This window comes from Mauremys mutica, unplaced genomic scaffold (genome assembly GCF_020497125.1).
Source record: "Mauremys mutica isolate MM-2020 ecotype Southern unplaced genomic scaffold, ASM2049712v1 Super-Scaffold_100100, whole genome shotgun sequence".
NCBI classification, from domain to species: Eukaryota; Metazoa; Chordata; order Testudines; family Geoemydidae; genus Mauremys; species Mauremys mutica.
In genome coordinates this window covers 1,131,441-1,144,159 of record NW_025423267.1, presented here as the reverse complement: position 1 = coordinate 1,144,159, position 12,719 = coordinate 1,131,441, and the positions used below count along the sequence as shown (strand labels likewise).

General features: G+C 48.8%; 1 protein-coding gene and 1 non-coding gene across 2 annotated transcripts in view; both read right to left on the bottom strand.

Moving 5' to 3' along the window:
- LOC123359042 (E3 ubiquitin-protein ligase TRIM71-like) overlaps positions 1-12,719 on the bottom strand; it is a 191,784-nt gene that overhangs the window by 22,358 nt on the left and 156,707 nt on the right.
- Positions 10,519-10,591, bottom strand: TRNAK-CUU. The gene has a single exon. It is a non-coding gene; the product is annotated as a tRNA-Lys (tRNA).

Below are 12,719 nucleotides of genomic sequence, written 5' to 3'. Positions count from 1 at the left end.
TGTTGAGCTTGTGGATGTGCTGGTCCTGCTGATGTTCTTTCTACTGTCTCCCATGTGTAAAGACAGAGACATTTTTGAATCTCTTCAAATTGTTGTTAGTGCTGCAGTTGATTGCCCTAGGTTATACTTTTAATTTTTTTTTACAGTGTGTTTTGTTCCTGAGATGTAAAAGGCTGCTCTATGTGTGGTGTTATGGAGTGAGGTAGCAACTGTTAATTGCAGAGGAGGTGCATGTGCCACAAAAGTCATGCCCCCAAAAGAGCATTTTACCCAACAATTAAGTTGTTACAGTTTAGTTTATTGTCACAATCTCATTCAGCACTACATTTCTACAAACTTCACTGTTTAAGTGAAATCGGAGACTACTAGCCAGAATATATATATATATTTTACTTAAGCATTGATGATTTTCAGTGTCTGTCATGAAACAATATTTATAATGAAGTCATAAATAGCTCTATTTTTAAACTGAAGAGAGAAAAAGTTCATAATAACTGCATTTAAAAACATCAAAAGAGTCCCATAGTGATAAAAGCAAATATTCACAAACATTCATTTTCACTCTCTCTTAATTCACTATGTTTTGGAACCCATGTCCCTTGTCTAACGAGATTTATGGAGGTTTGGGTGAGTCCCAAAATCATGAACTGCTAAGTACCCTTCTACTGTCCTTGGTTCATATCACCAGGATAACTACACTTTATTACTCCTGCCCTAATAACAAAGAGATTGGGGATCCCACAGCAGCCAAAATGACCATTTGGACAAGCACCCCCATCATGCAATGCGGGGTGGGTGTGACCATGCACATCAGCAACAAAAGGCCTTTACAACACATCACCAACAGATGGCAGGGTAGAGTTCATTCTGACCCTGCTTACATCCTCCCCCCAGCCAAGAATTGGTGGTCCTGATAAATCACACTCCCTGTTATACCAACTCATTGGTATTGAATGCTGAAGATATGGCTAGCAAAAGAAGCCACCCATCTCTGCCCTGTAGCATCCAGCTTAGCCCTTGTTAACACATAAGTCAGCGGATTGTTCTCTGTCCATACCTGAAACTAAGCACCAGACAAGTAGTCTTGAAATTTCTCAGTGATGGCCCATTTCAAGGCCAAGAACTGCAGCTGGTGGATGGGATAGAGTTTCCCTATCAGACAGTCCTCAGCTGGCAAAGGCCACAGATTTACATTTGCCTTCCACTTCCTGGTAGGAGAGTCCTCCCAGACCCTCCAAACTGGCATCAGCATGCAGGATAAACCGTTTGTTTGGGTCAGCAAGGACTAGGACTGGCATATGAATCAAGCAAATAATGATTTCCCATAAAGCCCTGTCACATCTCTCATCCCGCCATGTCCCAAATGGAGAGGAGAGGAGCCCCTCCCCTGTCCCAGGCTAGGCACACCAAATGTGTTAGGGTAAGATGTCCATAGACCAGACCAGGTCAGGTGAGGTCAGGTCAGGTCTGTTAGAGCTGCTGGAAGGAGGAGTTCTTCCCTCAGCCCAGACCCACCAGAGTTGTTGTTTCAGTGAGAGAAAAATATTTTTCACTTAGTTCTTAGATGCTTTGTGGAGAAGGAGTAGTTAGAAGTTTTTTCTTTCCCTTGCAGCTCAAATTGTCCCCTCTTCACCTCACTTTCTGTTTTAGCCTGCTCTTTTTCTGGCCTTGTTTCAGAGCCCTCACAGCCCGATTCTCTGCTCTAACTTTGAGTTCTCTACTGCACCCTGAAACTCTCATTCTAACCCCACCCTAGAGCCTGCATCCCTGGAGCCAGTGCTCTCATCCCCCTGCACTCTAACTCTTTTTCCCAAGTAGCCTGATTTAGGGTGTACTAATATTAATTTAGAAAATATGATGAAAATTTAATTTATTAGCTTACATTTTATTTAATTTAATTGAGTTATAAAGTTACAGTTGCATTACTGCTAGTCAAAAGATACATATGGCATTATATGCTACAAAGTTTTGGTTAATATATTCACACCCTTCCTTGATAACCTGGTGGTAAGAGACACAGGACCAGCCTTGCAGTTCAGGTTTCTCAATTCTTGAGTGAAAGATGCAGTGCTTAGAAAAAGCTAGTGTTACTTTGGGTTTACTTGACTAAGTTAAACTTAAAATCAAAACCTAATAAACAAAGAATAAAAACTTAGGGAAACCGAGCTTAGCCTAGTTCCTTTGAAACTTAAAGTTTAAGAACAAGTACAGCCTACTGATAGTAGATAGAGAGTGGAGGAAGTAAGTCAGAATGATAGAGCGACGTGCTCTAGCAAGGTGGGTTACCTCTTTTATAGGGCACAAGCACCGGAAATCCTACCTCCTATGCCCAAATTTAATTCTTCACCCACAAAACACTAGGGTACGCTTACTTCCTAGGCTAGTATGTTTGTGCATGTTGATGAAATGTACATATGCACATAAGTTCCCTTGTGGTGTACCTGTTAAGTCTGTGGGGTACAACAGTGAAAAAAACTCCTATGCCATTCTCCATTGTCGATTGGTCTAGGTAAAGGTCTTAGACAGGTGTGGGTACTTATCTATTTAAGTAACAAGATAAAGGTCAATTTTCCTTTCTGAGTAAAATGTCACACTATAGATATATTTGCCTTAGCTTAACATACAGGATATGGCTTGTAGGTCCTCGTAAGTCATGTGCCCCAGCCCCCTAATCATTTTTATTGCCAGTCGCTGGACTCTCTCCAGTTTGTCCGCATCCCTTCTCATGTGGGTCCCAACCCCAAAAGTACTCACATTTCACCCCAGTGGCCCCCAAATGCCGGCTTTTAATATGTAAATAGGGTGCTGCCATGGTCAAGTCACTCCCGAGCTCTCCAGTGGAGCCTGCTGGCAGAGAACAAGGTGAAAATTAGCCAGGACGTCGCTCAGTCAATTCCCTGTGCTCCCAGCAGGTGGTATCAGAAAGCTCCAAGATCGCTCACTTCCCTTTCTCTCATCAGATTCAGGCCCCAGAGTTACAAATGCACAAACCAGTTGAGATTTTCCCCTGGGCTCAGGGTGTGAGGCTGCTCTGAAGGGATGGACTTGCACACTTGGGATATTAGTGCAAAGATATAATTTCAATTTCTCTTAGAGAAATTTGAGGGCAATTTATATTTGGTAAAAATCTTATTTAGTGAAAGGAAAGCTGCAGTGACAGCCTGGTTAGTGGGGTACAAAACACTTTCCTCCTGGAAGAAACAAGAAGTTAGAATTGGAAATTTACATGGTTTGTTCCAATGTTGGCACAGGTTTAATTTTACTTCTGTGTAGGTTTGTTTCAGGCTGTGACTGGTTTGGTTTATTGGGTTGTTTTGTTTTTTTAATTGGAACGGAGCTTTTAATTGACATTTGCTGGATTCGAATGGCTGACCTGCAACACCAGTTTTGACATAGTTCTGCATATTTTACACAGATTTGGCCAGTATTCAAGGATGTGATTCCTTTATAGGAGGTTTTAGTGGTCAGGCTTATTTATTTTATGTTATTGTCTCATCCTGCTGTAGCACACCTTTTTGATAGAATGTTGAAATTATTAATTTATGGCATGTTAGTTTTTATTTTTAAAAACAAAGTTTTTCTTAATGTTTGGGTTGCCTGAAATATCACCTTGTGCACCAGCGGAGAGCGGTTCACAGTCAACACCGCTTCCAGAGGGACCCAGCCCAAGTCCACAGTCTACGGAGGAACTGGTGTCTCTAGCCTCAAGGGAACAGTTCCAGACTGAGCAGGAAGCCGATGACAGCCTTAAGAAAGCTTGGGCGGCGGCACAGAGCAACCCACCGCCTCTCAGCTCTTCTAACCGATCCCGGATTGTTGTAGAACAAGGACTTTTATATAAAGAGCTTCTTTCTGGTGGACACCAGGAAGGCTGGCATCCTCAAAAACGGTTGGTGCTTCCAACTAAGTACCGGGAAAAGCTCTTAAGCTTAGCCCATGATCATCCCAGTGGCCATTCTGGGGTGAACCGAAACAAAGACAGGTTGGGAAGGTCCTTCGACTGGGAGGGGATGGGCAAGGACGTTGCCAAATATGTCCGGTCTTGTGAGGTATGCCAAAAGGTAGGAAAACCTCAAGACCAGGTCAAGGCCCCTCTCCAGCCACTTCCCATAATTGAGGTCCCATTTCAGCGAGTAGCTGTGGATATTATGGGTCCTTTCCCAAAGAAGACCCCCAGAGGAAAGCAGTACATACTGACTGTAGGAGGCTAGGGAACCACGGAAGATTCTGTTACGGCTTAGCTTAGGCAGTTCCGCTTTCTCAGCCTCCGGTTATTGTAGGACACAGCATGCTAGTTTTAACCTCCCGTAACCGGCTGGGACTGCTGCGTGGCAAGCCCCTGGCTGTTGGCCAGGGGGGCAGCCCCGGAGGGTGGAGAGTTTCTATTGCATTATGTATGAGCTGATATGCTGCTGTTTGTATAAAATGAGCATGCTTTGTGTTTGTTTTAGGACTTCACCCCAGGCCGAGCTACAGGGCGCTGGGTCCCCGTCTCAGTGACAGCAACGCTTGGGGTCCCCGTTGCAGATGTGTCACGTTACCTTCATTAAAACCAATTACTCTCAGTGTGGAGTCGGTCTCGTTCTTGCAGAGTACCTCGGGCCTTTTGGGGCCAGAACACTGACTTTTGTGGACTTTGCTACCAGATGGCCGGAAGCAGTAGCTCTAGGCAACACCAGGGCTAAAACTGTGTGCCAGGCCTTAACTGACATTTTTGCCAGGGTAGGTTGGCCCTCCGACATTCTTACAGATTCGGGAACAAATTTCCTGTCCGGGACCATGAAAGACCTGTGGGAAGCTCATGGGGTGCATCACTTGGTTGCCACCCCGTACCACCACCAAACCAATGGCCTGGTGCAGAGGTTTAATGGGACTTTGGGGGCCATGATCCGTAAATTCGTAAATGAACATTCCAATAATTGGGATCTAGTGTTGCAGCAGTTGCTGTTTGCCTACAGGGCTGTACCACATCCCAGTTTAGGATTCTCACCATTCGAGCTTGTGTATGGCCATGAGGTTAAGGGGCCATTACAGTTGGTGAAGCAACAATGGGAGGGGTTTACGCCTTCTCCAGGAACTAACATTCTAGACTTTGTAAGCAACCTACAAAACACCGTCCGACACTCTTTGGCCCTTGCTAAAGAAAACCTAAAGGATGCTCAAGCAGAGCAAAAGGTCTGGTATGATAGACATACCAGAGAGCGTTCCTTCAAGGTAGGAGACCAGGTCATGGTCTTGAAGGCGCTACAGGCCCATAAGATGGAAGCGTCATGGGAAGGACCATTCACGGTCCAGGAGCGCCTGGGAGCTGTTAACTACCTCATTGCATTTCCTAATTCCTCCTTAAAACCTAAAGTGTACCATGTTAACTCTTTAAAGCCCTTGTACCCCAGAGAATTACAGGTCTGTCAGTTTACAGCCCAGAGAGGAGATGACGCTGAGTGGCCTGAAGGTGTCTACTATGAAGGAAAAAGAAATGGTGGTGTGGAAGAGGTGACCCTTTCCACAACCCTGGAACATCTACAGCGGCAACAGATCAAGGAGCTGTGCACTCACTTCGGCCCTTTGTTCTCAGCCAACCCAGGACAGACTGAGCAAACGTACCACATCATTGACACAGGTAATGCTCACCCGATTAGAACCCCACCCTACCGGGTGTCACCTCATGCCCAAGTTGCTATAAAACGGGAGATTGAAAACATGCTGGAGATGGGTATCATCTGCCCTTCTACCAGTGCATGGGCATCTCCAGTGGTTCTAGTTCCCAAACCAGATGGGGAAATACGCTTTTGCGTGGACTACCGAAAGCTTAATGCTGTTACTCGCCCTGACAACTACCCAATGCCGCGCACCGATGAACTATTGGAGAAACTGGGACGTGCCCAGTTCATCTCCACAATAGATTTAACCAAGGGGTACTGGCAGGTACCACTAGATGAACCCGCCAAAGAAAAATCTGCATTCATCACCCATGCAGGGGTGTATGAATTTAATGTGCTTCCGTTCGGACTGCGGAATGCACCCACCACCTTCCAAAGGCTGGTAGATGGTCTACTAGCAGGATTGGGAGAATGTGCAGTTGCCTACCTCGATGATGTGGCCATTTTTTCTGACTCATGGCCCGAACACCTGGAAACGGTCTTTAAGCGCATCAGGTAGGCAGGACTAACTGTTAAGGCCAAAAAGTGTCAAATAGGCCAAAACAGAGTGACCTACCTAGGGCACCAGGTGGGTCGAGGAACCATTAACCCCCTACAGGCCAAGGTGGAGGCTATCCAAAACTGGCCTGTCCCATGGTCAAAGAAACAGGTCCAATCCTTCTTAGGCTTGGCCAGATATTACAGGCAATTTTTACCACACTACAGCCGAATCGCTGCCCCACTAACTGATCTAACCAGAAAAATGCAGCCAAATGCAGTTAAGTGGACTGATGAGTGTCAGAAAGCCTTTACCCAGCTTAAGGCGACACTCATGTCTGACCCTGTGTTAAGGGCCCCGGATTTTGACAAACCCTTCCTAGTAACCATCGATGCATCTGAACGTGGGGTAGGAGCAGTTCTAATGCAGGAAGGACCGGATCACAACTTCCATCCTGTCATGTTTCTCAGCAAGAAACTGTCTGAGAGGGAAAGCCACTGGTCCATCAGTGAGAAAGAATGTTATGCCATTGTGTATGCCCTGGAAAAGCTACGACCATATGTTTGGGGACGGCGGTTCCAGCTACAAACTGACCATGCTGCGCTAAAATGGCTCCATACTGCCAAGGGAAACAACAAAAAACTTCTTCGATGGAGTTTAGCTCTCCAAGACTTTGATTTTGAAATTCAACACATTTCAGGAGCTTCCAACAAAGTTGCTGATGCACTCTCTCGTGAAAGTTTCCCAGAATCAAGTGGTTAAAAAGTGTTCTTCACATGTTTACATGCTTAGTAGTATATGTAATACTGCATGTGTTTTAGTAATCTGTTTATTTTACAGTTCTAGGAGGAAATCATCACCAGTAGTTCCCACTGTTGGCGATTTGGGGGGCGTGTCATAAACAGTTAGTTAAGGGTTAAGGTTTTTGTCTACCTGTAAAGGGTTAACAAGCAGTACCTGTGGACACCTGACCAGAGGACCAATGAGGGACAAGATTATTTTCAAAACCGTGTGGAGGGAAGTTTTTTTTTTCCTGTTCTTTGTTTTTTGGAGAGTCTGTCTTGGGAATTAAGAGAGTCCAGACATCTTAATCAAGTCCTCCCAGGTTTCTGCAATAAATTCTTCTATTCAAGCTAGTGAGTATTAGCAAGGAACTAGTATTCTTATACTTTTATTTCTGTATTTGCAATTCTGTGTTTTGCTATAGAATTTCTTTAAGTCTGTACTGTTATTGCTTTTACTGAGAAAGAAAGGAGGGGGAATTCTCTCCAGAGATTGATAAATTTAGACCCTGTATATTGTTCCATCTTGGTGACAGAGACAGTGACTTTCTTTTTTATTCTTTAATAAATTCTTTTCTATTAAGGACTTGGTTAATTCCTTCTCTTGTGGAGATTCACGGGAAGGGGAGGGGGAGGTGAGTCCCTCTTTGTGTTGAGTCAAGGATTTGACTCGGGGTAATCTCTCCAAAGCAGGCTGGAGAGAGGGAAGGCGGGAGGGGAACTGGCTGTTTCTCTCTCTCTGGTGAGATTCAAGGTGTTTGGATCTGTGTTCCCCAGGGGAAGTTTTTTGGGGGAACAGGGAGTGTGTCAGACACTTAAAAACTGACTGTTGGCAGCGAGAACCAGATCTAAACTAGGATTTTAGTTTAGAGGGAAACCAAGGCAGGTCCCCACATTGGAACCCAACAGCTCCAAGTGGGGGTGAGACCTATGACAGTCTCATCCTGCTGTAGCAGACCTTTTTGATAGAATGTTGAAATTATTAATTTATGGCATGTTAGTTTTTATTTTTAAAAACAAAGTTTTTCTTAATGTTTGGGTTTTAAATTAAGCATTGTTTTTGGTTTCAATTTTTCATTTAGGTTTCCGTTGTCGATGGGATCTTTAAGAACTTTGGATTTAAATAATATTTTTATCTCAAGTTTCCAAAGACACAGACAAGGTTTTCATCCCGAGGCCAAAAGACCAAAAACATCAAGAGACTTGATCACGTCCTTGGATAGACCAAGAGACTACTCACACTTGATCTGAGCTCATAGTATTAAAATTTGGACAGATTTAGATTATTAAAGTAAACCCTGTTTACTATTTTATTTTAATAAAGGTTGTATTGCTCCCATAAAGGGTGGAGCCAGGTGATGGGGGGCACAGCCCTCCAATTTTTTTTGTCTAGCCCATCTCAGTCCCCCACCAAACAAGAAGAGCCTGATGCCACCTGCTGGTCACTGGGTGTCACTGCTGCTCCATGGGAAACATGCTCTGTGCATTACCCTGGCTACGTCTTCACTACACGCCATATCTGCAGATAGCAGTTGATTTCTCGGGGATCGAGGGGGGGTCAGGGTGGGGGGAAGGAGCCGGAGTTAAGCCCAGGGGGAGGTGCTGCCAGAGGGTTAAACCCCGGCACAGGCAGGGGCAGAGGGGTAACAGTTACCCCGGGGGGCTGAGACTCCAGTGTTTGCAAAAACAGGGTGGGGGGAGCAGAGGGGCTTTTCTATTTCCCCTCCCACAGGCAGCACCTCTCAGCATGGGCTTCCCAGGGCTGGGCTCTTAAAGGCACAGGTATCCCACTGCCTAGACACTGCAGCTCCTCTCTGATGTAACCTACTGAGGTGCTGCAGTAGGAGACTCAGTTCAGTGAAACTGGGCATTCCCTATACCCCCCCCAGCCAGGGGGCTGTGCACCCCTCCCCCGAATTTCCCCAGCACCCCCCCCCCCAGTGGTCAGGTAGTTACATGCAGCGCTGCCAATGTTGTCATTGGTTGCAAATCTGAATGGAAATTGAAACGTTAACACACACTTTAAAAGCAGATCCAACGTATGAAAAATACTTGTACCTGAGAAAGTAAAATAGGTTTGAAAAGTCTGGACAAAGTCGGGTTTCCTCACCCAGCTGTTGTGTTTGCTGACAATGTCGGTGCATTGGCTTCGGCAATGTTGGCCAAACATAGAATTTCAAATGATGATTTGGTAGCAAGGTGTGGATGAGCTCTCCCCTGACAGCTAGTGACGACCAGGGTTGGGGGGAGGCTTTGGGACCAGACTGTATTTACATGAACTCACCTACTCTGCCGAGGTGTCCAGCAGACAGAGCTGGGCTGCCTCTGCTGTAGGTGCCCAGAGGAGGAGGGAAGGTGTGTGGGGCTCCAGCCTGGGGCTCTTCCTCCCTCCTGCCAAGCCCTGACTATCAATCCCAGCCCTGACCCTCCTTTCTTCAAACGCCATGTGGGCCAGAGGAAAAGTGTGGCAGGAAGCACCAGGGCCAAACTTGTGGGCATCAGGTGAAGCAGCAAGAATCCCAACCAGCCGGGGAGAACCAGAGCAGATCTGTGCTGGGAGAAGAGCTGCAGCAAGCGGAGCCAGAGGAGCAGCCCAGGGAGCTGGAGGCAGAGCCGCAGCAGCACTGGGGCTGGAGTTGGGTGCAGTGAGCAGCGTGGGAGAGCGAGGGGGACCCTGGGCAGAAGGCCCAGTGCAAGGAGATGCCACCAGTCAAGAGATTTTGCAGGCCAGACTTTTGGGGCTAGGGGGATCATATCCCCTACATGGGGGCTGACACTGGGAACAAGGGGCCTGTCACCTAGAGCATGTGGCCACTGCCAGAGCACGTGTCCAGCCCGTGGTGTCCCTGCAGCACAGCCAGGGCCTGGGGAGGAGGCCTGGGACATGTGAGGGAGAGACTGTGACCTGCCCTGACCCTCCAGAAATGCTGGTTGTGATCTCCCTGCGCCACAGAACAGGGTGACGTGTTTTCCTTTCCCATCTTTCCTTATGTTTTACATTGATTGCTGGGTAATAAATGGTGTTTGCTTGAAGCACATGCAATGAGGAGTGGGTCAGGGAAGTGCCCAGAGTGGGGACACTGTAGCCCTGTTCAAGTGATCATGACACGATTGGGGTTCATCAAACCCCCCAGGATTCCTGGGCCCAGCCTTGTTGGGGTTATGAGGACTCTGCCACACAGGAGAGTAGAAAGAGTGTCCTTGGGGTCAGGCAGCCTCTGGGTAAGGAGGTGGGGACTCAGATCCTTCCGCCAGCCAATTGCACCAGGGTTGTGTATAAACCAGGGAAGTTCCCCACAATAGCCGGACCTGAACCCCCTGTACACTTGTGCTCTGTCCTCATTGCTTCTCTGTCTCTCTTCCCCTCATCTCTGCTGCTCCCCCTCTGGGCTTTCACAGCACCTGGCCCCACAGCGCTTCCTGCCAGCCAGAGCTTGCGTGTTCTAGGCCTGCTCCTGTGGATGTGGCCTCTCTCCTGTTTCCTGAGGAAAGGAACCTTTCCAGGAAATGGCCACAGCTTCTGGGAATCCGCACATGGCTGGTGGACAGCACCAGGAATCATTTGGCTCCTGGCACACAAGGGAACTTAAAAGCTGAGCGCCCAGACAGGGGCTTGAACCCTGGACCCTCAAATTAAGAGCCTGATGCTCTACCAACTGAGCTACCTGGGCTTGTTGGGACCATTTTCACTGTTCACCACAAGAGCGAGCAGGCATGCAAACAAGAGGCAAAAAATGTCCCCGGAACCCCTCCTCTTTTTCTGCACAGCCACTGCCTGTCAGCAGGATTCCGCCTCCTCCTCCCTCCTGTGCCTCAGTGCGACTGAATCTCCACACCTAGACAGCCGGTCTGTCTGCTGCACCTCAATCCCCCAGGCCTGAGCCTCCCTGCCAAAGCCCTGCACCTGGCTCCATAGAATTAAGTCTCACGTGTTCCTGGGAACTTGTGCCCAGAGAGTCTCGCCCCCCCCACCCCCTCAGCAGATGACCTGAGAAACACAATGTCGGCCTTTTCCAAAGAAGTGCTTGGAGGGGTTTTTCTCATGTTACCATGTGGCCTAATGGATAAGGCGTCTGAGTGTGGATCCTTTGGTGGTTGTGTTTCTGCAGTTTTACTGTTGTGCTGAACGTCCTGCTCCTTTCAAGGCTGGACCCTCTTCTTGGCCACTCAGGCCAATGCTCTGGCTTCAGCTAGAGCCCTGGGAAGGAGTTGGGGGGTGGGTGTCACAAAGGCTGGAACATGAGCCCCAGGTGCTTCCAGTCTCGCCTTTGCCATTCCTGACTTGCCAAAGAAAATGGGCGTCTGCCTGGGCTAGCGTGTGCGCCTGTCCCTGTGCTGGAGGGTACTCGCTACATAGCGTCTTCGGAGCCTGAGTGTTTCTCTGCTTCTCACCAGCTCTGGAAAGGCCTCTTGGGGTAAAATCTCCTGCCCCACTGCAAAAGTGAGGACCGTGAATGGGAACCATCAGAGGCCCCACCATGGGGGCTGGCCCTGTTTTCCTACCATCTTGTGATGTTGGCCACAGAGCATCACCAGCTGCCCCGCATGCTGGTGACCTTCAGTGGGTGTTTGGCATGACAGGGAGCAGGGTGTCTTTGTGCCTGTCTGAAGGCCACACATAGGCATGGTCCTGCCCTCCTGTGGCCCTGACCTCAGTTGCTCTGTGGCTTTTAAGCCTTCCCTTGGAGCTGTCAGCACCAGCTGCCTCTGCTCTAGGTGCCCAGAGGGGAGAGGGGTTGCAGGGTCACTTTTACAGATGCCCCTTCCCTGCTACTGACCTTGCTCAGCTGGGCAGAGGAGCTTCCATCCCCCATCCCTGCCTGTCATTCCTGAGGGCCACCCTGCCTCACTGCTGTGTTGGGAAAGACAGCTCTCATTTCTCCTTGTTTTCTGACTGCAGAGCCCAAGCTCACGGACTCACCTTGGGTGCAGGCGCTGCTGTGCTCCCAGAAAACAAGCCACCCCTGCACAAAGAGAGATGAAAGGACCTGCCAAAGCTTGGGATTGAACCAGGGACCTTTAGATCTTCAGTCGAACGCTCTCCCAACTGAGCTACTTTGGCAGCTGCATGATAATATTTTGGCCTGTTGCTTCTCTGTCTGGGATGTTTTTGTCAGCAGTTGCACACAAAAAGGACAGGAAAACGAACGGCTGCTCCACACCCCCACCGGAGGAACCCGACACCCTTAACTGTGGGGAGTAAGAAGTGGCTTTTGGCTGACAGGGCCTGTCCCCGAGGAGCTGGAACAGCAGCTGCCGCCTCCCCCTCGGCTCCAGGCTGTGGGAAATGCTCATTGCCTGGCTGCATGGGCGGCTGCTGCTCCCTGCTCTGGAGAGCGTCTGTATTGCTCTGTCAACCCCCCGTCTTCACTGAGCCAGTCTGGTAAGGTCCCAAGTGCCCCCTCCGGCCTGGCAGCTGAGAGTCTGTGCAGACATCAGCCCCCCTGCCAGCCCCACAGGCAGCAGCAGCGCCAGCCCCCCAGCACCACAGGGGCACTCAATGCACTTCCTGTGGGGAAATGGCTCCTTGGCGTCCAGCTGCTAGAGTGAGAGCCAGGAGAGAGCAGTGTCTGGCTCACCGTGGGGGAGAGAAGAGACCTGGTGAGTGCGGATCTCCCTCAGCCTCCCCCGCAAGGCTGGTCAGTTGTATTGTCACTGTGAGAGTCGGTGCTTCCCTTCAGGGCCGGCCCTAGAGGGATCCGGGGCCCAGGACAAATCCCCCCTTTCCTGCCCAGGCCCTGCCCCCACTCCACCCCTTCCCCCAAGCCCCCACCCCTGTCCCCTCTCTTCCCAGCCTTC